The sequence below is a fragment of the Vulpes lagopus genome, chromosome 6, assembly GCF_018345385.1.
Source record: "Vulpes lagopus strain Blue_001 chromosome 6, ASM1834538v1, whole genome shotgun sequence".
NCBI lineage: Eukaryota > Metazoa > Chordata > Mammalia > Carnivora > Canidae > Vulpes > Vulpes lagopus.
Window position 1 is genome coordinate 97376813 of NC_054829.1, and position 27773 is coordinate 97404585.

The 27773-nt window shown below is 38.8% G+C and overlaps 1 protein-coding gene across 3 annotated transcripts in view; it reads left to right on the plus strand.

Moving 5' to 3' along the window:
• Positions 1–27773, plus strand: part of C6H4orf17 (chromosome 6 C4orf17 homolog) — an 89577-nt gene that overhangs the window by 9069 nt on the left and 52735 nt on the right. For 2 of the 3 annotated variants that reach the window (XM_041759800.1, XM_041759799.1), the window contains exon 2: positions 2509–2621. The exons of the other annotated variant lie outside the window; for it this stretch is intronic. The gene's annotated coding sequence lies outside the window, so the exon portion shown is untranslated. The remainder of the gene's footprint in view (positions 1–2508; positions 2622–27773) is intronic. 3 annotated transcript variants of the gene reach the window in all.

Genomic DNA, 27773 nt, shown 5'->3' on the forward strand with positions numbered 1-27773 from the left:
ACAACAACTTCTTGCAAGATACACCTATGAAGGCAAGGGAAACAAAAGCAAAAATGAACTATTGGCACTTTATCAAGATAAAAAGGCTTCTGCACAGCAAAAGAAACAGTCAACAAAACTCAAAGACAACCTACAGAATGGGAGAAGATATTTGCAAATGACGCATCAGATAAAGGGCTAGTTTCCAAGATCTATAAAGAACTTCTTAAACTCAACACCAAAGAAACAAACAATCCAATCATGAAATGGGCAAAAGACATGAACAGAAATCTCACAGAGGAAGACATGGACATGGCCAAACAGCACATGAGAAAATGCTCGCATCACCTGCCATCAGGGAAATACGAATCAAACCCACAATGAGATACCACCTCACACCAGTGAGAATGTAGAAAATTAACAAGACAGGAAGCAACAAATGTTGGAGAGGATGCAGAGAAAGGGGAGCCCTCTTACACTGTTGGTAGGAATGTGAACTGGTGCAGCCACTCTGGAAAACTGTGTGGAGGTTCCTCAAAGAGTTAAAAATAGATCTACTCTATGACCCAGCAATTGCACTGCTGGGGATTTACCCCAAAGATACAGAGGCAGTGAAACGGCAGGACACCTGCACCCCAATGTTCATAGCAGCAATGTCCACAATAGCCAAACTGTGGAAGGAGCCTCAGTGTCCATCGAAAGATAAATGGATAAAGAAGATGTGGTCTATGTATACAATAGAATATTACTCAGCCATTAGAAATGACAAACCCACCATTTGCTTCGACGTGGATGGAACTGGAGGGTATTATGCTGAGTGAAATAAGTCAATTGGAGAAGGACAAACATTATATGGTCTCATTCATTTGGGGAATATAAAAAATAGCGAAAGGGAATAAAGGGAAAGAGAAAATGAGTGAAAATATCAGTGAGGGTGTCAGAACATGACAGACTCCTAAATCTGGTAAACAAACAAAGGGTGGTGGAAAGGGAGGTGGGGCAGGGAGTTGGGGTGACTGGGTTACAGGCACCGAGGGGGGCATTTGACGGGATGAGCACTGAGGTGTTACGCTACTTGTTGGCAAATTGAACTCCAATTAAAAAAAATTCTTCTCTGGGGGCTCTTTTAATTCATTAGGTCATAGGGTTCTACCTGTAAACATTGCTAATAGCTGAGGGAAATGTCTCTCAATGATTCTTAGGTAGAGATTGTATATATAGTATGTATATAAATATACATAGTTATATATGTATTATGTATATTATTTATAAACTGTGACTCTGACAAATGCCTTGAAAATTGCTATTGCCAAACTTAGCTGATGATGAAGTTACTTCAAAAAGGAACCCCGTGTACTTTTTTAGATATTCAGCTATTTGGTGTTTTTTTTTTTTTTTTTTTTAACCTAGATTAAACTAGATCAACAAATAAGAGAAGGAAAGAGAACTTTACTCCTTGGGTTCAAGCCACTTATGGGAAATGCTCATTGTATAAAAGTGGCTCAAAATTATTTGGAGATTTTGCAATCTGCCAAGGCAGATTTGTCTAAGCTATATTATGTCTTTGTATTAAAACCCCCAATTTCTGCTATACCCACCTTACTTATTTTTCTTATAAAGCATCTCATATGTTTTTCAGGGGTTTTAATATTTTATCCACAGCTAGTAAAAGCTCAATAACAAAATAAAACTGACCTCTTCTAACAAAATATAACACCACAAAATATTTTGTAAAATATTTAATTTTTAAGAAATTTAGTTGTACATTAGATAGATATACCAATGTAGTTGCACCAAATTGAAAACATTTTTTTGTGGTTGTTAAATCAGAGTCATTACTAAGTAAACAGGGACTTGGGGACTTACAATTCTATTTTACTGAGCCCAACATTAGGATATTTATTACAATGTAATTCTATCTGTACTTTTATATTTAAGTAATAGTATAAAAAGGCATGTTTTCTGAAAATATTAACATATGCTGGTAAAGTTTCATGCACTTTGTTATGTTCTTCAGTTTCACCTAGTTATATAATGATTATTCTTAAAGTTAATGATTAAAAAATGTGCTCTGCCCTTAAATGACCCTATTTCTCTCCTAATCTAATCAAGGAATGAGCAGATCTGAAAACCTAATTCAAGTTAATTTACAATAAGTGTTTTTAAAAACAATTTCTATTTGAATCCAAAAAAATATGGTTACAATGTGTTAAAGACCATCCATAAAATGACCATTACCTTAGGAAATACATAAACTGTTATCTTTATATGCCCAATCTGTTTTAGGAGGTGGCAGCTGGTTAAATCTCTTTTAAAAAACAAAAAACAAACAAACAAACAAAAAACTATTTCAATCCAGGCATAAAAATTCCAGCATAACTACAGCCTTAGGAAATGTAAATTTAAAATTTTAATACTGTTGACCTAAGTCCTGGGCTAATTCCCAGGGGCTAACAAGACTCTAAATATTTGTTTTATAAAGATTATATATCTTCACCAAATCTACTTCTGCTTGTATTTTTGAAACAGATCCATGATCACAATGGAGGGAGATGTGATAGGGGAGCTCCAGGTCACCATCACACAATGAAGACTTCCAGGTGCTTAGACTCAAAACATCTAGACAGTTCAGAAGTTGAGAGGTAAAATGATCATTTTTAGTAATTTGATTCCATGCCTTCCAAATGACAGTTTAAGCAATTGTCCTTCCTATCTGTTATAGGAATCTTCCAGTAAATTCTGCTATTGGAAATCCTCTGGGCCTGAGGTCCTCACCAATTAACTTCTTTTTCATGGGTCTTTGATAAGAATACCTGAGTCAATTCTCAAAGCATCAGTATATTTGCAACAGGCTAGCAAGGGGAAATGATTTTTTCCGGCTGAAGAGAAAACATGTTTAAGGCTAGTAAAAGCCTCTTTTTTTTCTTTTTTTTAATCTGAAACTTCTTTATTACCCTGAGTATGACAAATAGAACACAGTCACAGTATAAAGAACAGAGCCGAAGAAAGTGCAGGCAATGACACATGGGTACAAGCTCCTTTCAGGGTCTGCAGCTCTTTACTTGGAAAAAGCCAGTTAGGATTGTAAAATTTTTCTCTTTAATAATAATAATTCCACTAAAATTATACAAAGTACTTTCAATACTTAAGGGTAGTGAGGAAGATCATCAGTCAGTTCCAACAAAGGAAGCCCAGCTGGGCTGGGAGAAGTTGGGGGTGGAGGTCCGGTTGTAAAAAATAAAAATGTGGATCGGTTAAGAAAAAGGCCACCACGAGGAAGCAGGGTGAGCGTGGAAGGAAGGGTAATACAGCACCCTTAAACTCCGAGATGCCTAGCAGACTTGTAAAAGTAGATGAGATCTCCTCCTTCACTGTATCCCCAGAGCCTAGCACAGACACAGCTCTGGAGTGGGTGTTAAATTCTTAGTTGTTGAAAGACTGGATACATTAGTAAATAAAATAGGTTGTGGTACAATAGTAAAGATTTTCAAGACTATGCTAAGGCATTGGCATTTTGGAACAACTTGAGTTTTAGCAGTTTAGTGAAGGCCTATTATGTTAAAATGCAGTAGGCAGGAGACCTGGTATCCCACTGCTATGTTAACATGTCCAGATGACAGATGATTCGACTGAGCTAAGGTCATGATCATGAGCAATGAGAGGGGAGCATATTGGAGCGGGCACCACTGGGTCTTAGCATCAGTTTTGCGTGTGCTAGGGAAGAGTGAAAAAAAAGTCAAATATGAGGCTGTGGCTTCTAGTCTGTAAAAGCAGAAAAAGTGGCATTATTTGCTGAGATAAGTGTACCAGTGAAATGTACCTTTTGTTTGGGACAAAGCTGATATGAGTGAGTCATTAAAGTGGAGGTATACAGGAAGTAGGTGGAAATTGAAGATCTTTGGTTTATAAATAAACATTTGGAAGTTACTGCATAAGGTAGGATATTTGCCTGAAAGCAGCATTTGTTTCTTTGGACAAGAATTAATAATGATTTTTCAAACTGGCCATATTAAGCTATTACTTTTGCTTAACTGAGTGGAGGTATTTGGGTGATTCTGACAGTTGGACCTATTGTTTTTTTTTATTATTATTACAAACAGTTTGAATATTCATGATGTAATGATCTAGTAATCTAGACTAGATTTAGAGACAACACTGAAAAAGCATGCAGGGGAATAATTAGTGAGACTATGGATCTCATTTAAAGGTATAGTTCCTTTTGCTAATGAAACCCATATCCCTGGCACATAGCGGATATTGAGTAAATATTTATAGACTCAGTGAATGAAATCTATTTCATCTTGTAGACAGGCTCTCTGAAGGCTGTTTCAGACATCCATGAAACAGATGTCCCAATTGACACTTGTGTGAATTCTTCATATCCTACTTCTACCCTTATCCAACCCTCTGAAGCAACACAGAGTGACAAGAAGACTCATGTTTGCCCAGAACTTGCCAGCTCCGTCCAAGGAGCTTGGTAGTGGTGGAAAGAGTGCAGGCTTTGGCACTGAGTTTGTATCCTGGTGCTGCACCTGCAAGGTCTGGCAAGTTATTTACTTGCCACTCACAATCTTAGTTTCTTCAACTGGAAATGGTAACAAAAACAACAATAATAAAATTATTAGAAGAAAGTACATTTGAAAAAGTACTTAGAAAACTATAAAGTAAGTTTTTGTGGCATACTTGAAGAAATGAACATCTTTACATGAGATAAAAATAGCCAAGATGAAATCAACTAAAAAAGAAAATAAAAAAAGATCCCAGTTTCGTTGAAGAGGATGGCTTTATAAATAGACGCACAATAGCAACCAGCTGTTCAAAATAATTGCCAGGCACTATCTGGTGATCACAATTTGAAGAAAGTCATCAATGCAATTATTTCACACCAGATCAGTCCAGCGAATCTGTTGAACCCTCTTGCTTGTTGTGAGCTCATTTTTTCTGTAATAAACAATGACTTAAACAGAAAAAAAAAAGGTTAATAGAGAATAGAGGAGAGTGATATACTAAGTCTATGAAGAAGTAATCAGTGATATCAATCTTGCTAGATTAAATAATCAGAAATAAAATATGAAGGAAATGGGCACAATTATAAAATATTAAATTTTAAAAGTAGCCTGTGGGGAGGAATTAAGATCACTATACAAAAAGAGGCCTTTGCCCTGAATAAGAGCAGTTCAAATTCTTTACTGATTTTATTTTAAAAGGTAAAACATAGGTAATCAGCTGGTCCAGGTCAAATTTCTTTGCCAGGAAATCAGTCACTGGTTTTGGAACATTCTCTCTGCTTTTCCAACCTATAAATAAGCTCACATTTTCTCTTTAGATTTTACTAAATGATCTTTACATTTTGTTATATTTATCCCTTCTCTCTCCAGTATTATCTTTCCCCATATTCTCAAGAGCACACAGACTGTATCTCACTTCTCTTAAGAAACAAAGTCAAAAAAATGTACCAAAAAAACCCTTTCTTGATGCCTGCATCTTCTTTTTGTTGCCCTGTATGTGTTCCTTTTACATAGAACTGTCTTTACAGAAAGAATTGTCTCTAGTTCATTGTTTTTGGTTTCACTACCTTTCTTCCCATTCTCTCTGGAGCCTACTGAGCAGTCTGATGTTACAGCTTTTGTCAGGGTTACCCATGACACCATGGTCAATGTGAGGCCAAAGCTTTTTTTCTTTCCACAGTAACTGAGTTCTGAGAATGAGGGGCTTGTTGGTATGGATGGGGTTCTTTAGAGAAGATTCTTTAGAGGAAATAAAACTTGAATTATGGAACAAACAATACGAGTTCTAAGTTGAGCCTCTTCACTTTGACTATTTGTGTCATGTGGGGAGACTATGGACAATTTAAGAGTATTAAAAAGTAAAATTCAGTTATTAGTAAATATCTCTTGAGTATATACTGAGTATCAGGTACCAATTCGGGGCTGAGAATATAGCAGAGGCAAAATATACCAAGTCCCTGATCTCAGGAAGCAAGAGAATCCTTTTGTTTTTAGTGCAGAGACACTAACAATAAATGAGTAATCCATGACAAGCACAAAGGAGAAATATAGAGTAAGGGCAGTAGGGAGCAATGGTAGGGAGGTAGGGAAGGAATACTCCTTCATAAAGCTCAGGGAAGGGCTGCCTGACAAAGTGACATTTGAGCAAAAACATAAAGGAAATTAGTTAGCCAGACATCTTGGGAAAGAATATTTCAAGGAGAGGGCAGAGTAAATGCAAAGGCCAACAAGGTCAAGTCTTGGCCTATGAGAAGGTGAGGGCATTAGTGCAGCTAGAGGAGCATGAGAACAGAAGAATAGTAGCTCCTGGGGTCAGAGAACCAGATCATATGGGGGGGGGGGGGGCTTTTGGCCGTTGTGTATCTTGGGATTTTATTCTGAGTGAAAAAAGGAAGCCATTAGAGGATTTTGAGAGAGGCGTGACCTGATCTGACTTCCATTTTTAACAGTCACACTCTGTCTGCTCGAGGTGAATATTCTATATGAGGGCAAAGGGCAAAAGCATGGAGACCATTTAAGAAGTTACTGTAATGCAGGAAGGAGAGGATAGAAGCTTGGATGAGTGATGGTGCTGGTGAGAAATGATCAGACCCTGGGTATACTTGGAAGATAGAGCCAATAGGACTTGCTGAAATATTCATTATTTGAGAGAAAGAGCATAATCCAAGGTTTGGGGCCTGAGCAACAGGAATGACGGAGATATCGTTTGCTGAAGTGGGAAGACTGGGAGGAACAGGTTGAGGGCTAGAGTAGAAGCAGTGGAATCAGGCATGGTCTGGGGCAAGTTAAGTTTGCATGCCTATCAAACATCCAGGTGGAGGTGTCAGCTAATTAGATATATGAGTCTGTAGCTCAGATGGAGGTCTAGGCTGAAGATAGAACCGTAAGTATTGTAAACAATGTATTTAAAGCCATGAGACCAGAGGAGATCACCTTGGAAGTAGATGGAAGTAAAGAGGAGAAAGTCTGAGGACCGAGCCCTAGGATACCCCAAAGTTATATGTCTGAGGGATGTAGAGGATCCAGCATAGATTCCTGGAAGGACTGACCAGTGAGATAGGAGAATTAAAAAAAAGGAGAGAAAAAGAAGAAAGTAATATCTAGAAGCCAAGTGAACTGAATGTTTGAGAAAAATGGAACCACCAGTTAGATCAGATCCTGCTGATAGTTCATATAAGACCAGGACCAAGAATTGGCCATTGTCTATGTCAGTCATTTCAGTGTGAATCTCAATTGTCCTTATAAAATGTAACAAGCCCCTTTTGCATCTTTTGGCTCAGAGTCCAGAATTTTTTCTGATGCTGCTGTGAATTGATTACATTCTATTTTTCATACATGTTCTTATGTATATTGAGAACAATCAATTAGAACTTCTTGTCCCATAAGATCATCCCAGTGGAGACAGTGCTGGTGCTTCTTATCAGGCCTTTGAGGAACTTGAGTTACAGATGCTAATATTACACATGTGCCCACTAATAGCCCTAAGTCAAGGGGAGGGGTGGGTAATTACCTTTTGCATCATTGTGGTCATGGTCTCATTTTATACCCATTCTTGCAAGTCCTGTAAGGGAGATATGAGGAGATAATAGGCATCTCTTACTTGTTGAAGCCCCAGAGTTAAAGACACCACTCTCAGGTCAGAGACTCTGTTGTCCTTACCCCTAAAAAAAATCCCAGCCATTTGTGTCCAGCGAAGAGCAGCATAAGGTCATAGATGAGTATATTGGCTCATGGAGAAGCACCTTCCACCATGCTGGTATTGTTGTGGTTCCAGCAGACAGTTCAGTTTTCGAGTCATGATGCTAAATTAGGTCCACATGCGTTTTGTTTTCTTCTTGCTTAAAAAAATATTCTCATTATATTATAACTCTAGTCTTGTTAACTTTTTTTTTTTAGATTTTATTTATTTATTCATGAGAGACAGAGAGAGAGAGAGGGCGGGGGGCAGAGACACAGGCAGAAGGAGAAGCAGGCTCCATGCAGGGAGCCTGATGTGGGACTCGGTTTCGGGTCTCCGGGGATCCCTCCCTGGGCTGAAGGTGGCGCTAAACCGCTGAGCCACCCGGGCTGCCCAGGTTAACTTTTTCATACATTTGCTCTTCAAGGCAGAAAGCAGAAATTATTGTGGTCAGTGTTCACAGCATTTCAGCGTACCATGGATCAAAACACAACAGAAAATTCCTGTGCTATTTTCAGACCAATATCAGCACTTCAGATAAGCCCTGAAAAGTCATTCAAATTCAACTAAATTGAATTAACTATAGTAAATCAATTAACCTAGACATTTAAAAAAAAGTTTAGTATGAAAATTAAATAAACTAAGATGTGAGAAAGGAGTTTCTTTTGGGGGCACATCTTGGAGACTAACCCCACATTTTGGGGCCATATGCCCGTCTGGTTTTCTATTAATAATTTTTTGAATAGTCGCTAGATTGTGGCAGTGGATGTGGGCATTTTTCAGAGACCAGGGCTCATCAAAGTATTACTAGAAATCAACAGGCCCTAACAATATACCCAACATTGCATATTGGCTCTGTAAACATACAATGTAGAATGCTATTTGTTGTTATGGAATAATTCTGAGTGCAAAAGGGATATGACAACAATGGTAAATTAAAGGCTAAATATTCATACATTGCCATAAGTATTAAAGTGAATTAAATATACTACTCAGTCATGAGCAAGATTGACCTTGTTCCATATATCCAAGTCCCTTTACCCTACCCCAGGAGCCCTGGACCTGCTTCTCAAATCTAAATGGAGATCTGGTGCTGCTGTCTGCTGCAATGGAGACATATTTTAGAAAGTTGAAGGCTTCTGTTCTAAGGAAATTCACATAAGAGAAAATAAAACTCAGGGGTAAAGAGTGAGGTTGGATACATCACAGATTTTGAGGAAGAGACTACCAAATTTGGAATAGTCTCCTTTCCCCTTGGATCTCCTTATCTCTCCTCAGAGATATTTGTGATATTTGACTTACTAAAGTATAAGAGATAGAATCACCATTGCCAAGAAATCCACATATACAAGAAAGATAACACAAAAATTTGTCTAGGTGTTTCACTGCCTTGGACTCTGGTCACATGAGTGTGGTATAATGTGATACTTATGGTCAGGACACCGGCTCATAAGCTTTTGACTTTTTAAACAAAATTTCTTAATGGTTACTAGTTTTTACATAGCAGGTATTTCCATAGTTGGTTGCTAACAAAGGTATAGAAAGTGAGTTTCACTTTGTGTAATCAAACAGGGGTGTTGTGTGGCTCCCCTATCTTGCCTCTTACCATCCTTTCAAGATGCCCAATGACTTCAAAACTGTAGGCAACAGTGTTGCCTGTCATTTCTGACAGCACTGCACTGATGGGCTTCATAGAGTCCTGAGGGTTGATGCACTTGGTGACTCTCATAGCCAAGGCCTTCTCAAATTTGTCTTTGTTCAGATCAATCCCAAGAAACCTGGGTGCACCAGCCAGCTTACACCCCATGATGACTGAAAGATCATCCTTCCCAGGCCAAAGACAGCACAAGTTAAAACAGTGGTAACTTGTGGAGAGAAAAGTTCCTGTTAATGCTAGAAGTAGTATAAAAAAGCTAGACCCACAAAATGTCTCCAGTATCAAGAACACAAAATTCAGAGGATCTGTATGATATCAGGGTTGGATGATTTGTTCTGATAATAATACTGCAAAGAGGATTCGAAACTGTAGAAGGTCTGAGAACAGAAAAGGAACAAAAACAGTATTTGCCAACCCTTTATAAAAGGTTACATTATCCAGGCTTTTGTTGTGGGGGCTTCTGTAGCCTTCTTGGCCACCACCCACAACCCCATCTAACCTCATAGCGGGATGAAGTAAGTGGTAAGATCTCTATTATCTCTTCTCCACAGGGCTATTCTAAATCTGTTTTAGGCTCGCATTTTCTTTCTTTTTTTTTTTTTTTGATATTACTGATATTTAATATTCTTGCTCTATTTGTGAGAGAAATATGTCGAGTTGATTTGAAGACAATATAAATACATCGGTTATGTGAAATATTCCTATATTCATTTTAGAATGTTTAAATAAAATCTATTATTAAAATAAAAATCTACTAGAAGTCATGTACTTCAATATCTCTCTTCAGTAAAAATACTCTCAAAAAGAGTTACAATCAATCTGCCTTATTTTACAAAGAAACTTAAGGAATCAAGTTCTATACTATTGTCCTCACATCAAACATTGCTGTATACATCATAATCAATTCCTTTTTTTATAATAAATTTATTTTTTATTGGTGTTCAATTTGCCAACATACAGAATAACACCCAGTGCTCATCCCATCAAGTGCCCCCCTCAGTGCCCATCACCCATTCACCCCCACCCCCGCCCTCCTCCCCTTCCACCACCCCTAGTTCATTTTTTCTTAATAACTATGATTCTGAATCATTTGTAAATAAATAGGTTTTTCATCAAAGTCAAACCTCCATATTACAATTAAGTGATTCATGTATATGTAGCTCTAGGAAGGAAATGTAGTTAAATCACTTTGAGATTTTTCCTCTGTGCTATATTAAAGAAGATTCTAGCCAAAAGTAATTTTCCTGCTAGGTGAGTCCTAATCTTATTTCACATCAGGTAGCAGGGATACCTGAACACAGGGAAATCCACAGAATGTAATAGTTTCTGGTTCCTTCCTTCCTTCCTTCCTTCCTTCCTTCCTTCCTTCCTTCCTTTCTTCCTTCCTTCCTTCCCTCCTGCCCCCCTCCCTTCCCTTAATACAAAGGCTTATGGGTGAGCAGGGCCTATTTTAAGACCTCTTGATTCACTGGTTTTGTCCTTCCTTGAAGGAATTACCTGAAAGAATACCTTGCATGTATATATGTGTACATGTGTTTTGAAATGTCTGCACCTATAAGCACAGATTTACAGAGAACTGCAGATGTAGTACACCCACTGTCCATGAATTTAAATTTCAGCTATTGCCACTGAATCCCTCAGTTCAGTTCCGAATTTGAAGCTTTGATATCAGTGCAGTCATTCTCTTAAGTATTATTCATTCATTCATTCAATAAAATTTATTGATGGATTCCTTAATGGTAACCATTTTGCACCAAAAACTAAACTGGGTATGCTCTGCCTTTCTTTCCTTGCAGTTTATGTACTAGCTTTATTGTCTAGATTTAAGATGGAAACTTTTGTTGGTAGTTGCATTTCAGGTTCTAGATTTATGTACAGAAGCTTATGAGTCTAGCTCAGTCTTCTGGAACTTCATTCAGTTTTATCTCTAATAAGTGTTCAACTTACTATGGTGGCCCTGAACTGGGAACTTTCTTTTTTTTTTTTCTTTCTTTTTTTTTTTTTTTTTTTTTTTTGAGCAGAGAACATGCTTTATTGAGGAATAGATATAGAACAGCACAGTCTACCACATGTGGAGAAGGGTTAGCTTCGGTAAAAGACCTTTATCCCTTAAGAAAACCTTCAGTGAAGTTGCTTTTGGATAAACTTTAACAGTGACACTGAAACTGGCAGGGAGCTGAACATGCTAAAAATTAGCTCCCCCCAACCCACAGTGAGTATAAGAAGGGTACAGAGATGACAAGAGAAAGGCACAAATGACCAGAGTCGGGATTGTGGAAAGGCTCCACATGAAGACAGCGGTGCTGGAGGAGACCAAGTTGGGAAGGGTGGCATGTCATACATCAAAAGCTGCCCCAAGGGATCCCTGGGTGGCTCAGTGGTTAAGCACCTGCCTTCAGCCCAGGGCATGATTCTGGAGTCCTGGGATCGAGTCCCACATCAGGCTCCCTGTATGGGGCCTGCTTCTCTCTCTGCCTGTGTCTCTGCCTCTGTGTGTGTGTGTGTCTCTCTCTCATGAATAAATAAAATCTTAAAAAAAAAAAAAAAGCTACCCCAAGATAGCAGGTTATAATGGGCTGGAGAGAAATTAGAGGGAGCATTTCTTCCTTTGAAACCAAAAATAGGAGAGCAGGGAACAGGGAGAATGGTGACAAATCCCAAAAAGGAAATGGAGGAGTTCTTGGAAGGGCAGCAGCACTTCAGTTCAAGCAGGAGGGCAAGGCACTGTCAGAGAAGCAAACACTGGGAGGGGGCAGGGACAGGTGGCACTCTGCCTTGCGGAGTCATGGGCTGAGAGGAGATCTGGAAGTCATGTGCAGTCATTTCCTACTTCTCCAAGGAGGTTCAGGCAAAAATCAATGCAAAAGTACAGGTATGCTAGATCAGACTGGCAGGTACGGGGGTGGGGATGGCGGTGGGGGGGAAGGTTTCTGCAGTCTGATTAACTGGTTAGCATGCAGCATGAAAGAGAGAACCAGACACTGTTTAGCCCCTGCCAGTGTGAAAAGGAGCAAGGGGTTAGGAGAGAGGAAAACATTTAGGGCTGGGCACTTCCTGCTGAGGCAGAAAGGACTGATTTCCTTCCACTGACCACGATGCCCACAGGTGAACTCAAATAAAATTATAGAATCACCACCTGTCAATTCTCTCCATTTCATTCTGATAAATTATGTGTAGTTACCAAGACGAATCCCTGGGAGAGTTTTAAAAAATACTGGTCTCTTGTCAGCTTGATACTGATCAAAAACCAGCCTTTCAATAAAAATGGCAGAAAAGATTTCAAGTGAGGTAAAATCCGAAGGGGATGGACCCCTCCTAGTATACACACTCAGAAATATTACCTCTTCCCTGTTCTTCCAAAAAAACCACATGTAAGGAGTAACTGGAAAGGTCCTGGTGGTTGCAACCATGGTTTGAAGTCTGGTATCTGGGCAGCAAGAAGCACTAGTACAAAGTTTAGAAGATACAACACAACCTCATGGGGCTAGAGGACATGAGGAGAACCAGTGACTGGACAGGGACAGTACCAAACAGAACACCTTGGGTCAGGGCTACGAGGGATCTGCACTCAAGTCTAACAATGATCCCATCCAGGCAAACTCACTGAGGCCGAAACAACAGTTCCTCAGAACCAGCGTCTGCAGTGTACACGAGGGTCAGAGGCAGGACAGTCCTGAGGGGGATGGCCTTCCCAAAGGATACTGTACTTGCCAATCACAAGAGCGACAGAAATGACAGATCTCTAGGGTATGGATTCCTACTGCTGGGGTTCGCTGGCTCAGAGTAACAGGTTACTTTAAGTGCCCTTGGGAGGGGTCCATTTTAAACAGCTTGGATCCATTGTTTTTTGGAGTTAGATCTTTTGGCCTCTTTGGCTATCCCCTCATCAATCAGGTCCTGTCTCTTTAGAACTAGATGTTTTCCTTTCCAGAACTTGAGCATCTGAAGGACTTGCAGAGTACTGACAATGTCCACAAGATTCACAGCTGTCTCCTGGCTAATTCCTTTGATAGAAATCTCTTTGCCTTGGAAATTGTGCAGGTAAAGGAGAAGCACTTCTTTTCAGTAACTGTGACAGCTTATGAGCCCCAGGTCAGAGAGGGGACGCTCCAGGGAGCCAACTTTCTTCCACTTTGGAAAGCAAGTAACTGAAATCCATGAGCATCTTGCCATAGTCCTATCTCATGTACTGAGGCATGGTGAGGATACACAACACATTGTACTTGAGGAATGAATTCTTTTCCTTGGAAAAATATCCAGTCAAGTGACAACCAGTATTGTCTGCATCTGTCATAACATAAAACAGAAAGGGTTCCACAGTCCTAGCCTCAGCAATCAGACAACAAAAAGACATTAAAAGCATTCAAATTGGCAAAGACGAAGTCAAACTCTCCCTCTTCGCTGATGACATGATACTCTACATAGAAAACCCAAAAGCCTCCACCCCAAATTCCTAGAACTCATACAGCAATTCAGCAATGTGGCAGGATACAAAATCAATGCCCAGAAATCAGTGGCATTTCTATACACTAACAATGAGACTGAAGAAAGAGAAATTAAGGAGTCAATCCCATTTACAATTGCACCCAAAAGCATAAGATACCTAGGAATAAACCTAACCAAAGAGGTAAAGGATCTATACCCTAAAAACCATAGAACACTTCTGAAAGAAATTGAGGAAGACACAAAGAGATGGAAAAATATTCCATGCTCATGGATTGGCAGAATTAATATTGTGAAAATGTCAATGTTACCCAGGGCAATGTACACGTTTAATGTAATCCCTATCAAAATACCATGGACTTTCTTCAGAGAGTTAGAACAAATTATTTTAAGATTTGTGTGGAATCAGAAAAGACTCCGAATAGCCAGGGGAATTTTAAAAAAGAAAACCATAGCTGGGGGCATCACAATGCCAGATTTCAGGTTGTACTACAAAGCTGTGGTCATCAAGACAGTGTGGTACTGGCACAAAAACAGACACACAGATCAATGGAACAGAATAGAGAACCCAGAAGTGGACCCTGAACTTTATGGTCAACTAATATTCGATAAAGGAGGAAAGACTATCCATTGGAAGAAAGACAGTCTCTTCAATAAATGGTGCTGGGAAAATTGGACATCCACATGCAGAAGAATGAAACTAGACCACTCTCTTGCACCAGACACAAAGTTAAACTCAAAATGGATGAAAGATCTAAATGTGAGACAAGATTCCATCAAAATCCTAGAGGAGAACACAGGCAACACCCTTTTAGAACTTGGCCACAGTAACTTCTTGCAAGATACATCTATGAAGACAAGGGAAACAAAAGCAAAAATGAACTATTGGGACTTCATCAAGATAAGAAGCTTTTGCACAGCAAAGGATACAGTCAACAAAACTCAAAGACAACCTACAGAATGGGAGAAGATATTTGCAAATGACGCATCAGATAAAGGGCTAGTTTCCAAGATCTATAAAGAACTTCTTAAACTCAACACCAAAGAAACAAACAATCCAATCATGAAATGGGCAAAAGACATGAAGAGAAATCTCACAGAGGAAGACAGACATGGCCAACATGCACATGAGAAAATGCTCTGCATCACTTGCCATCAGGGAAATGCAAATCAAAACCACAATGAGATACCACCTCACACCAGTGAGAATGGGGAAAATTAACAAGGCAGGAAACAACAAATGTTGGAGAGGATGCGGAGAAAAGGGAACCCTCTTGCACTGTTGGTGGGAATGTGAACTGGTGCAGTCACTCTGGAAAACTGTGTGGAGGTTCCTCAAGGAGTTAAAAATAGATCTGCCTTACGACCCAGCAATTGCACTGCTGGGATTTACCCCAAAGATACAGATGCAGTGAAATGGCACGACACCTGCACCCCAATGTTTATAGCAGCAATGTCCACAATAGCCCACTGTGGAAGGAGCCTCGGTGTCCATCGAAAGATGAATGGATAAAGAAGATGTGGTCTATGTATACAATGGAATATTCCTCAGCCATTAGAAACGACAAATACCCACCATTTGCTTCAATGTGGATGGAACTGGAGGGTATTATGCTGAGTGAAATAAGTCAATCGGAGAAGGACAAACAGTGTATGTTCTCATTCATTTGGGGAATATAAATAATAGTGAAAGGGAATATAAAGGAAGGGAGAAGAAATGTTGGGAAATATCAGGAAGGGAGACAGAACATAAAGACTCCTAAACGAACTAGGGGTGGTGGAAGGGGAGGAGGGAAGGGGGTCGGGGGGGAATGGGTGACGGGCACTGAGGGGGACACTTGACAGGATGAGCACTGGGTGTTATTCTGTATGTTGGTAAATTGAACACCAATAAAAATTAATTTATAAAAAAAATTTAAAAGTAAAGTAAAAATGGAAGAAAAATAAAATAAGCACACTTTTTAAAAGCAAAAAAAAAAAAAAAAAAAAGAACCATCAGCAGTACTCCACAACCAGCAATGCTATCTAATGCATCAAATACACATATTAGTTTATTCAGTTAAAAAATGAACGTTGTATGACCTAGTAAACTTTGTACCAATTCCAAAAAAAAAAAAAATGAGCACAGGAACAAATTAAATGGCATTAGAGTAAACTTGACTGAACCCTGCTCCTTCATAATGCCAAAGTTGGCATTCAGGTTGAGAATGCATTGCATTCTGTTCACGGAGACTGAAAGGGAGGGTGACTTTGTCAGCGTGAGGGAGAGCATCATGCTATAAGTTCTTGGTCATTAATGTTAAAATATGAAATAAAAAAAGATGGAATAAACATGTGAATTGAACTTAAGCCACATGCAAGAAGTTCTTATACTATTCTAAAGTTTGTAAGCACCATAGGATTCGCCTGCTAAAGGTTGAGATTTTGCCAAATTAAACTTGACTCTGGTACAATCTATTCTCCTTGGGTCCTTTTATCCTCTTAGATTGTGGTAAGGCTCTTTTTAATAATGTCTGATTGTACTATTTCCTTTGATGGGATAATCAAATCCTATTTTCTTCAAATTTGTGATTTGAGATCTGAATACTCAGTTTACCCTTCTTTAGTTCTCTCCAGTTGCTTCATGGCCCACAGTCACTGGAAACTTAGACACCATTGGTTCTTTTAGCATGTGGTCATCTCTGTGACAGAGTCCTATGACTAAATTCTGTGTTCCAAGATAAGAACATTGTACAAACTGGCAAATTGGGAATTTTGAAGTTGGAAGGATATTTAATTTGCTCCTGAAAATATAATAATTGTTTACTAAATATGATTGCCTAATATAATACTGTTGACTCTTAGAAGATCCTGAGCCTAATATAGAACTATTAAACATGATCCCTCTCATCAAGGGGTTCACATTATTGCTGCCTCTGGCCCTACTTTGAATTTCAGTGCCTTTCTGTAGTAAATTGGTGTTCTTGTGAGGGAACCAAGATGCAGATATTACCATATGTGGCCATCATAAAGTAGATTTTTACAGTAAGGCCCTCTTAGGACTCTCTTAATGTAAGGTAGAGGGAAGGTGTGTAAGAAGGTAACTGAGGAGCAAAATTGTACTGTTACTACAATGCTCAGGTTACTATAATGTTCAGGAGAACATTAAAGAAAGATCAACAGGAACACCTACTCAACAATCTGATGCTGAAACCAATGGTTAGGCTCTGCCCAAAGGAATGAGGGGTGCAGTTGTCATTTTTCCAGACACAAATGAATTCCTCACTGCTTGTGAAAAATAATCTCAATACAATCTGATTTTCAGAAAATTTAAAAGGAAGTCATTAGTCATGATTACTAACCATTTCTTTTTATCAGATGCTGTGTCAATAAAAGTTCAACAAATAAAAGGTTTAATAAAGCAGATTAGTAGTGTTGTTTTTTAAAGGATAAGTCATTAGGGGCACCTGGGTGGTGCAGTCAGTTGAGCAGCTGACTCTCGGTTTCAGCCCAGGTCATGATCTCAGGGTCCTGGGATTGAGACCGACATAGGACACCATGCTAGTGCAGAGTCTTCTTGGGACTCTTTCTCCCTCTTGCTATGCCCCTATCCCCTGATCTCTCTCTCTCTAAAATAGAGAAATAATCTTTTTTAAAAAACTTTTAAGGGATCCCTGGGTGGTGCAGCGGTTTGGCGCCTGCCTTTGGCCCAGGGCACGATCCTGGAGACCCGGGATCGAATCCCATGTCGGGCTCCTGATGCATGGAGCCTGTGTCTCTGCCTCTCTCTCTCTCTCTCTCTGTGTGTGTGACTATCATAACTAAATAAAAATTAAAAAAAATTTTTTTTAACTTTAAGTCAGTAATTTCATATCCAGTATGACAAGATATTTAACATTAAAGAAGAACTAGTAAGAAAATTAATGCCTGGATGGCTCAATAGTTGAGTGTCTGTCTTCAGCGCAGGTTGTATCCTGGGGTTCTGGGATCAAGTCCTGCACAGGCTCTTCAAGGGGAGCCTGATTCTCCCTCTGCCTACATCTCTGCCTCTTTCTCCCTCTGTCTCTCATGAATAAATAAATAAAATCTTAAAAAAAATAAAATTAATATCTGAAATTTGAGAAACATCTTCTCATTTCAGAATCTAACCTTTAAACAATGGTAAACTCAATGTAGGTGTGATAACATTTTAAGCATGCATACTTCAAAGCTCCTTAATATGAACTTCTTCAGACATTAATGGGACAACTTCTATTTCCTTAATGAAAAAGGGTTTCTTCTGTTCTGTTCCCCTAACACAGCTGCTTTGCATTTAATAACAGGAAATTGGTGAGAGTTACCATTGTCCTAATTATGTCTTTACAAATACAGATTCCCCAAATAATATGAATATTGACAGAAGATTTCATATAATATTCTAATTTGCCTAGGATGATTTTCATTGAGAACTAGAATTGCAACCTTTAGAGATCATCTGTGTATGCTCATGTTTGATATATGGAAAAACAAGCCTACAGAGACTAAATGATTGACCGTGGTCACATAACACATGAGAAGCAGGGCTGGACTAGATCTAGCCCTCAGCTGTTTTTGCTTGTGGTCACATAATATTTCACGAAACTAGGTTCTTATACTATAATTTCAAGTTAACAAAGCTGGCATCTGTATATCACTAATCTACAAGGATAAACTTATAAAGCAGAAAATGCTGTGGACTTGTCTGCAAGAATGAAGCTATTACTTACATGCTATATAACCATGTAGTGATGGTGAAGAAATTAGAAAATTAGCATGGTTGGAGCTGAAGGGCACTATGAACCTATGACGCATATAGGATTCCTGAATGACTCAGTCTGTGACTTTGTGTCTATATTTCTTTTTTGTTCCTAACCTAATTTTTGCATCTTGTGGATCCTGACAGGCTAGTTAATTAAAGTTTCTCATCTTATAAGATGTGAAAATTAAGGTGTGGAGATACTCCATGACTAGCCTCCATCTGTCCAACTGATTTTGCTGTAGTTTTCAATTAAGTTGTTTTTCTGAGATTATTGAAATCAGAGGGGTGGAGGAGGGAAAGTGTAAGGTGGGGGAGAAAAAGAGAGACAAAGAGAGAAAGAAAAGGAAACTCTTCCTGATTTCCCCCAAAATCTGTTTAAGAATCCTGTAAAATATTTTAATTAATTTGTTCAGATGGAAAATGAATTATTCCCTGTCTTACTTGTCAACTAATGTAACACTCCTAGAGAGCTCTTTTAGATGGTTACATGGCTCTTTTGCAAAGAGTTAAATGCTGGAAATAGATGGGTGGCTGAAAGCCATTAGTGACTCAAATTAATATTCACCCTCTGCCTCTCTAAGAAAAATTTTATGGGTCATACTGTAATGTGGCTCAGTGTGGAAGTTAGAAATCTCGTACCACAATCCCACACAAATTCCTGCTGGATTAATAGTTGACATTTATTTTTAAAATCAAACTATTTTATCTATCATCTATCTATCTATATATCTATCATCTATCTATAAATATCAAATATTTGGAGAATAGAGGAAATTTTATGCTTAGGAATGATAAAAAAAGGGGGGGGGGGAGGAGGGCACTTGGGTGGCTCAGTCAGTTAAACATTTGATTCTTGATCTCAGCTGAGGTCTCAATCTTATGGTCCTGAGTTCCAACTCTTTATTGGGCTCTCTGCTGGGTATGGAGCCCACTTAAAAAAAAAAGAAAAGAATGATTAAAAAGTCTTAAGGGAAACTTCTAAGAATGAAAAATTTGTGTTGAGAATAGTAAATAAATCTTCCAAATTTCAATAATTTAAGCAAGTAGTCTGAGAGAAAAATGATTAAAGCAAAACTGACAAAAGTTAACATTTTTGATATACATAATGCTTAATCAAATTTATAAGAAAAACATCAAGAGTTCTACTCCTATTACTCCTGCCCTCCCAAATATCATACTTACACCTGGAGACACATGTATAAGATGTAAGGAGGAAAATATCAGTCAATAAATATGTAGGGAAGTGTCTTTTCCCCTAAATATAAGTAATGAGATCTAATTCTCTTTTAAGTCAACAATAACTTTTTTGAATATAGCTGTTAGAGTATTACATTAGTTATGCATATACAACTTAGTGATTTGACAAGTTTATACATTATGCTATGTTCATCACCAGTGTCCCACCACCTGTCCCATTATGTTGCTTACAGTATCACCGACTATATTCCTTATTCTGTATCTTTTATTCCTATGACCTATTCATTCTATAACTGGAGATACTCATTCCATATCTCCTAGTCTCCTTCACCATTTTATGGAATCCTCCACTCCCCCCGCTACAGCAACCATCAGTTTGTTCTCTATACTTATAGATCTGATTCTGTTTTTTTGTGTGTTCATTTTTTTTAAGATTCCACTTATGAGTGGAATGTGGTATTTGTCTTTCTCAGTCTGATTTATTTTACTTGGCATAATACCCCCTGAGTCTATCCTTGTTGTCTCAACTGGCATGATATTATCCTTTGTTATGGCTACATAATATTTGTGTGTTTGTGTACCACATCTTTCTTATCTAGTCATCTATTGATAGACAGTTGGGTTACTCCATATCTTAGCTATTGTAAATAATGCTGTAAACACAGGGGTGCATATATCTTTTTAAATTACTGTCTTCATTTTCTTTGAGTAAATACCCAATAGTGAAATTATTGGATCATATAGAATTTCTTTTTTTAAATTTTTTGAGAAACTTCATACTGTTTTCTAGAGTGGCTGCACAAATTCAGATTCCCATCAACAGTGTTCCTTTTTCTCTGCTTTCTTGTCAACACTTGTTATTTTTTATCATTTTGATTTTAGCCATTCTAACTGGTGTGAGGTGATATCTCATTGTGTTTTTAAGATTTTATTTATTCATGAGAGAAATACAGAGGGAAAGAGGCACAGACATAGGCAGAAGGATAAGCAGGCTACCCGCAAGGAGCCCGATGTGGGACTCAATCCCAGATCCTGGGATAACGCCCTGAGCCAAAGGCAGATGCTCAACTGCTGAGCCACCCAGATGTCCCTCAGTGTGGTTTTGATTTGAATTTCCCTAAGACTAGTGATGTTGGGGATCTTTTCATATGTCTGTTGACCATCTATCTGTATGTCTTCTTTGGGAAAATGTCTATTCTGTACATTTTTAAATCAGATTGTTTGCTTTATTGGTTTTGAGTTCTATAAGTTCTTTATATATTTTCAAAAATCCTTTATTGAATATATTATTTGCAAATATCTTCTCCTATTCCATAGGTTGTCTTTTGTTTTACTGATGGTTTCCTTTGCTGTGCAGAAGTTTTTAATGTTGATGAAGTCCCAGTAGTTTATTTTTGCTTTTGTTTCCCTTGCCTCAGGAGACATATCTAGAAAAATGTTACTATGGCTAAATATCAGAGAAATTACAGCCTGAGCTATCTTCTAGGATTTTCATGGTTTCACGTTTCATATTTAGGTCTTTCATATATCTTGTGTTTATTGTTGTGTATGGTGTTAGAAAGTGATCCAGTTTCATTCTTTTGCACATTACTGTCTTTTTCCCATTGCATATTCTTGCTTCCTTTGTCATAGCTGAATTGGCCATATAATCATGGTTTTATTTGTGGAGTCTTTATTCTATTCCATTGACCTGTGTGTGTATTTTTTGTGCCAGGAGCAAAATGTTTTGATTACTACAACTTTGTCATATATCTTGAAATCTGATACTGTGATGCTTCCAGCTTTGTTCTCAAGATTGCTTTGGCTATTTGAGGACTTCCATGGTTTTTTTTGTAAGATGTATGTATGTATGTATGTATGTATGTATGTATTTATTTATTTATTTATGAGAGAGAGAGAGAGAGAGAAAGAGAGGCAGAGACACAGGCAGAGGGAGAAGCAGGCTCCATGCGGGGAGCCTGATGTGGGACTTGATCCCAGGACTCCAGGATCACACCCTGGGCCGAAGGCAGGTGCTCAACTGCTGAGCCACCCAGGCATTCCCCGGCTTCCGTGGTTCTATCCAAATTTTAGGATTATTTGTTCTAGTTCTGTGAAAAATGCTGTTGGTATTTTCATAAGGATGGCTGTGAACCTGTAGATTGCTTTCAGTAATATGGACAATGACTTTTTATTCTATGAGAAAACACAGTATTGTCAAAGGGGTGATGAAATGGGCAATGTTATTTATACAAACGCCTCTGGAAAATAACTTGCAGTATATACATCAGGATACTTAAGAATGTTTTATTTTTTGTAAATAGTCACATTTTACTTCTTTTGGCAACTTTACAAAGATATCTTTGCCATATAAAATTTATACATGTTTAAGAAATATAGGGCAGCCCGGGTGGCTCAGTGGTTTAGCGCCTGCCTTCAGCCTGGGTCATGATCCTGGAGACCTGGGATCGAGTCCCACCTCAGGCTCCCTGCATGGAGCCTGCTTCTTCCTCTGCCTATGTCTCTGCCTCTCTTTCTCTCTGTGTCTCATGAATAAATAAATACAATCTTAAAAAAAAAAAGAAATATAACTTGAGGGACACCTGAGTGGCTCAGGGGTTGAGTGCCTGCCTTCAGCCTAGGGTGTGATCCTGGAGTCCCAGGATTAAGTCCCACATCAGGCTCCCCGCATGGAGCCTGCTTCTCTCTCTGCCTATGTCTCTGCCTCTCTCTCTCTCTCTCTCTCTCTCTCTGTGTGTCTCTCATGAATAAATAAATAAAAATCTTTAAAAAAAAAGAAATATAACTTGAGGGGTGCCTGGGTGGTTCAGTTGGTTAAACATCTGCCTTCTTCATGTCATGATCCTGGGAATGAGTCCCGCATGGGGCTCTCTGCTCAGCAGGGGCCTGCTTCTCCCTCTGCTGTCCCCCCACCCCAGCTCGTGCACACTCTCTCCTCTCTCAAAAAATAAAAAATAAAATTTTTTAATAAAAATAAACAGAGGAATTGGGACACAGATATGTCCCCATGTGAAAACAGGGAAAAGATACCATTTACAAGCCAAAGAGAGGGGCTTCAGAAGAAACCAACCTTGCCAACACCTTGATCACAGACTTCTCCCTTGGAAAAAATCCCATTTCTGTTGTTTAAACATCCATTCTGTGTGCTTTGATATGGCAGCCGTAGCAAGCTGCAGAATCATCATTCACTTTATTTTAAAGATTTTATTTATTTATTTGACAGAGAGAGAGAGAGTGCATGCAAGCTGGGATGAGGAGTAGAGTAAAAGGGAGAAGCAGACTCCCCACTGAGCAGGGAGCCCAACATGGGACTCAATCCCAGGACCCTGCAATCATGACCTGAGCCAAAGGCAGACATTTAACTGCTTAACCAACTGAGCCACCCAAGCACCCCTCACTTTTTTAATTTAAAAAAAAAAGTTTATTTTAAAAAAGAGAAAAAAAATCCTCAATGTAAAGAGAATGCTTCCTTTCATGAGCTCTCCTGAAACACTAGAGTAACTTGGGATATATATATATATATCCCAAGTTACTCTAGTAACTATATATATATATATATAATTAGTGTAATTTGCATGTATATATATATTGCATGGTTACCTTTATATCAAAATTTTGTGGCTCTTATGATGTATCTTAAATTATATACTGCATAATGGAGGTGGTGGTGGTGGTGTTGGAGGTGTCCTAACAGTGTGCATAAAGGTGCAAGTGCAGAGCAGAAGGGAAACTGAAATCCAGCCTACATACTGGCTTTCAAATGTCAAAGGGCTTTCATTTACTTGGGCAAATACTTAGCTTTTCTGAAGTAGCTACTTGACCACTTCAGGCCACTATTTCTTAATTTAAGATGTAATGATGCTATGATCTTCTGGATCTTCTGACTCTATCAATAGAAGGGTGCCCAAAATAGATTTTATTTTTTAAAGTCTTTAGTGGCTGCACTGGCACACATACCTCCAAGTAAATTCATCCCAAAAAAGTGAGATTTTACCCTAGAAGAGTGAATCAGGGAGGCAGACTTTCTAAGTCTTTGGATAAAGCTGTTAACACAATGAAATATGTTTCAGATAACAGATATAAACAACACTTTCCTTGGAAAAACTGGTATGAGCTTTGCCACAAATATCTCTCTTCCTGTGATATGTAATATATAAGGTCATTAGCCAAATTAAATCTACCAGATAAAAGCACACTACTGGTTGATCAGGCTTGAGTTGAGTACCATTGTTCCAGCAGGAAAAATGCTGAAGAAAACTGACCTATCTTGCAGGCATTATCAGGCAAAGTTAAGCAGGTATAGACAAACAGCTCTTCTGAGTCTTTAAACCAAAGAAAACAAACTTTATCTCTGCAATGAAATGTTGTTTACTTATGAACAAAAGTGAAACAGTACTAACATGGGAGCTGCCAGTATAGACATAAAAATGCTCAATTGTAAACTCCTCTTAAGGCCTTGGCAAAATCTTATAGCACATTAATCTATAAAACAAAATTTTCCAAAGCAAAAAGGAAATAGTGCATTGAGTGAGGTTTAGTATGTGCATAAATCTTTATGGTCCTAATCCCTTTTCTAGGAGAATTGATTGGAGGATAAAATGTCCAAAGCCAAACTGCAGAAGATGATCTATTAAAAAAAAAAAAAGTTCAGTGAAAAAAGTTTATCATCGTGTTTGATAATACAGCACATTTGTCCTAAATTTAGGTTTGGAGAAGTTGCCGGCTAGATCTCTCTTATAAACCTCTTTACAGTGTTTCTGTGAAATTTTGGGGCCAAATTTCTCAGGGTACTGAATCTCCTAACTGCTGTGAACCTGGTTCTACTTCAGAAGTTTATAGAAGTCTCTAAAGAAAGGTGCTAATCCCAAAATACTCAGGCAACTCTAGTTTCCTCAGAATAAGATATGGGGGACCTGGAAGCAACTTGGGGAAGTGTTCTGTGGGAAGGAGTAAGGGCTTTGGAATCCTGTACACCTGGTTCAGGGTCTGGAGCCTTGCTTAAGTGTGTATGAACTCAACTGCCACATTTGTAAAATGGGAATAGTAATAACTACAATGCTGCGGATTAGTGATGAGGATCATAAAGCACTTCCTACATTACCTGGTTCATACTCAGTAGCAAAAATCATCATAATCACCTTGCTTCTTGTTAGTAACCAAGGGCCTGGATCTTTAAAATATTTAAAATATTGGGACCCTTTGGACAAAATGACCAGGAGTCCAGGTTCAGTAAAAACTGTTTTGCAGGATCAGTTGTGGAGTTTCAAAAACCTCCAGAATTTCCTGAGTTTGAGGCTAAGAATCTTCTGAACCCAGAGGTACTACCACTACCAGAAATTCAAGTGGAGCCAGAGGCAAAATATAATCCACACATGGGTTGACCAACCATTCTGGTTTGCCTAGGATTGAGGTTATTCCCAGAACATGGGATTTTAAGTGCTAAAGCCCGTGGGTCCCAGGCCAATGGAGACATACTGGCCATCGTATGCTCACTCTAAATCACTACAGGTCCATGAGAGTGTGTGGTGTGTAAGATCGTGGTAGCTTCAGTTGTCAGCTGTCTTCTCACAAGCCCTGATCCTTCCCCATTCAGACCTCAAACAGGACTCTGACCACCTGAGTCTCAAAATGACAGCAGGGAAGTGAAAATAGTCCCCAGGGTCAGGAGAACTGGATTCAAATATTAGCTCTAGTGGTGATTGGCAAGTGCTTGTGGCAAGATGCTAAACGCTGTGACTTTTGAAGTGAGAGGAGATTATACTGACTTCAGATCTTTGAAGTAACATGCAGACATGCTTATTAAACTGTTGAATAGACAATAAAAGAAAATTACTATAAGTGATAAGGTTAATTAAGAGAGGGGGAAAAAAGGACCCTTGTGTACAGAGAAGTGGACCTCAGCCTGTTGCTGAATCATCCTTCTTGGCAGAAAGACTTGTGCTATTGTAATGCTGAGTGGCACACAGCTGCTAGTCACCCGGAAGCACAATGAACACTGCTGACTTCTGCCTGGCTCTAGCAAACGCCAGACCTTCAGAATGGGATTTGTTTCTGGCTTTTGTTCCTAAAGTTTTCTCTCCCCAGCACCGCAAACTCAGGTGGTCAGATGGCCAGATGAAAGCTGCAACTCATCCTTTCATCTTTCCACTATGCCAAGCCATGTGGGGCTGGAGCCATGCTGGAGAGCCAGGCTGGATGGGGTTTCTGCAGCTCTAAACTGCTAGGGAAAGATTCTGCTAATCCTTTTCTCAGGCACAGTGTGGCAGCTTTCAGAACGGCTGTGTGAGATTGTGCTTGGCAATGTCAGGAAATTTTCTTCTGCACGTACACCCTGCCCAAGAAAAGAATCCAAAGCAAATTTTTCATAAGAAGGCAAGAGCTTCACATTTGCTAAAGCCTAAGTTCTCCATTGTGCTCAACTCACCCGCTGAGTGTGCTGCTGATGAAAATTTTCATTTGAGGGGATCCCTGGGTGGCTCAGTGGTTCAGAGCCTGCCTTCAGCCCAGGGTGTGATCCTGGAGTCCTGGATCGAGTCCCACATCGAGCCTGCTTTTTCCTTCTGCCTCTCTCTCTCTCTCTCTCTCTCTCTCTCTCTGTGTGTGTGTGTGTGTGTGTATGTGTCTCAGGAATAAATAAATCTTAAAAAAAATCATAAGAATTTCCATTTGAGAAGGTCAGGAATCAAGTAAAAAGATAATCCAATTTGTTTTGTATACCACCCACACTATCTCCCCCTTTTAAAAAAAAACAGAGAAATTGGTTTTGCTATGTATCGGGCTGAGAACAATTTGAAAATAACTCCCAAGCCTGGCAGTTCTTTACAGATATGAGCCTAGAGCTTGTTTCTTAGAAGAGCAGGCCACAAATCATCATAGCAACTGGAAAGGGGGCATGCCTAGAACTGGAAGGCAGGAGGTGTGGCCTTGGGAAAAGGCAGCCATGAGTCTGGCAGGCACTGTACTTATTAAGTCAAGCTGGTGATTTGTTCTCTCTTTTCATCTATTTCCAGAATTCCCCGGAGGGCCTGTCTCAGGAAAACATGGAGTAGGATCCTTTACCATTTTTTGTTTCATTAGCAGGGTCAACTATAGCATCTTTAAGAATGGGCTTATCTTTGCTGGTTTCTGTCGGAGAACATAGATGTAGCACTCTCTCATGCCTTTTATAGTGTGCCTGGAGAAAAAAAAGGAAATATATGAGTATAAAATGTAAATTACCTCTCCGTGATAAAAGCAAAAGGAAGACAGATCTCAATAGCACTTTGAGATGAAGCAGTAGGTGCCTGTCTTCTAGCAAACATGAGGCTCCTTAGCCAAACTCACTCTTGGAGGGAAGAGCCCTGGGCCTTTTTAAAGAACTGTGGTCAGGTAGATTCATAGCTCTGCTTTTTTCCCCTGGCCTTAAATGAAGTTATGTGACAGGATGGAAACATATGGCAGTTCTCATTGAAGACAAGACCCAAGATTGCATAATCATGGAAAAGCTAGTGGCTAAATTGAGGTCTGAGCAACAATCCAAAGGAGAGGACTAAACTGACAAGTCTGTGACTTGTTCTGGATTATTTCAAAACAAAGAACTTCTAATTAAAAAAAAAAAAGTATTTATTTATTTACTTACTTACTTATGATAAACAGGAATTTTCTGAAACATTTCAATGCTTTATGGAAAAAAATGGAACAGAATATTTTATATCAGAATATGCTTAGCTAGAAATATGGCCAAATTTCTGCCAGTGTGAAAAAAGGAGAGCAGATGACCTTTTTCTATCTGGAATTATAGTCTGTAATTTGTTAGAAATTACCTTGGTCAAATTATGCTCTGCATCTTTCTTTGTAAGTGGTTTTTTTCCTTCAGTTGATATAGCTAATGTTTGTTAGTTAATCATTGTCCAATTTAATGTTCATGAAACCCCTACAAAGCACATGATAGTAAGTCCATTTTATTTATTTATTTATTTACTTACTTATTTTTCATTTAAATTTCAGTTAACATACAGTGTAATATTAGTTTCAGGTGTACAATATACCAATTAACACTTCCATACATCACCCAGT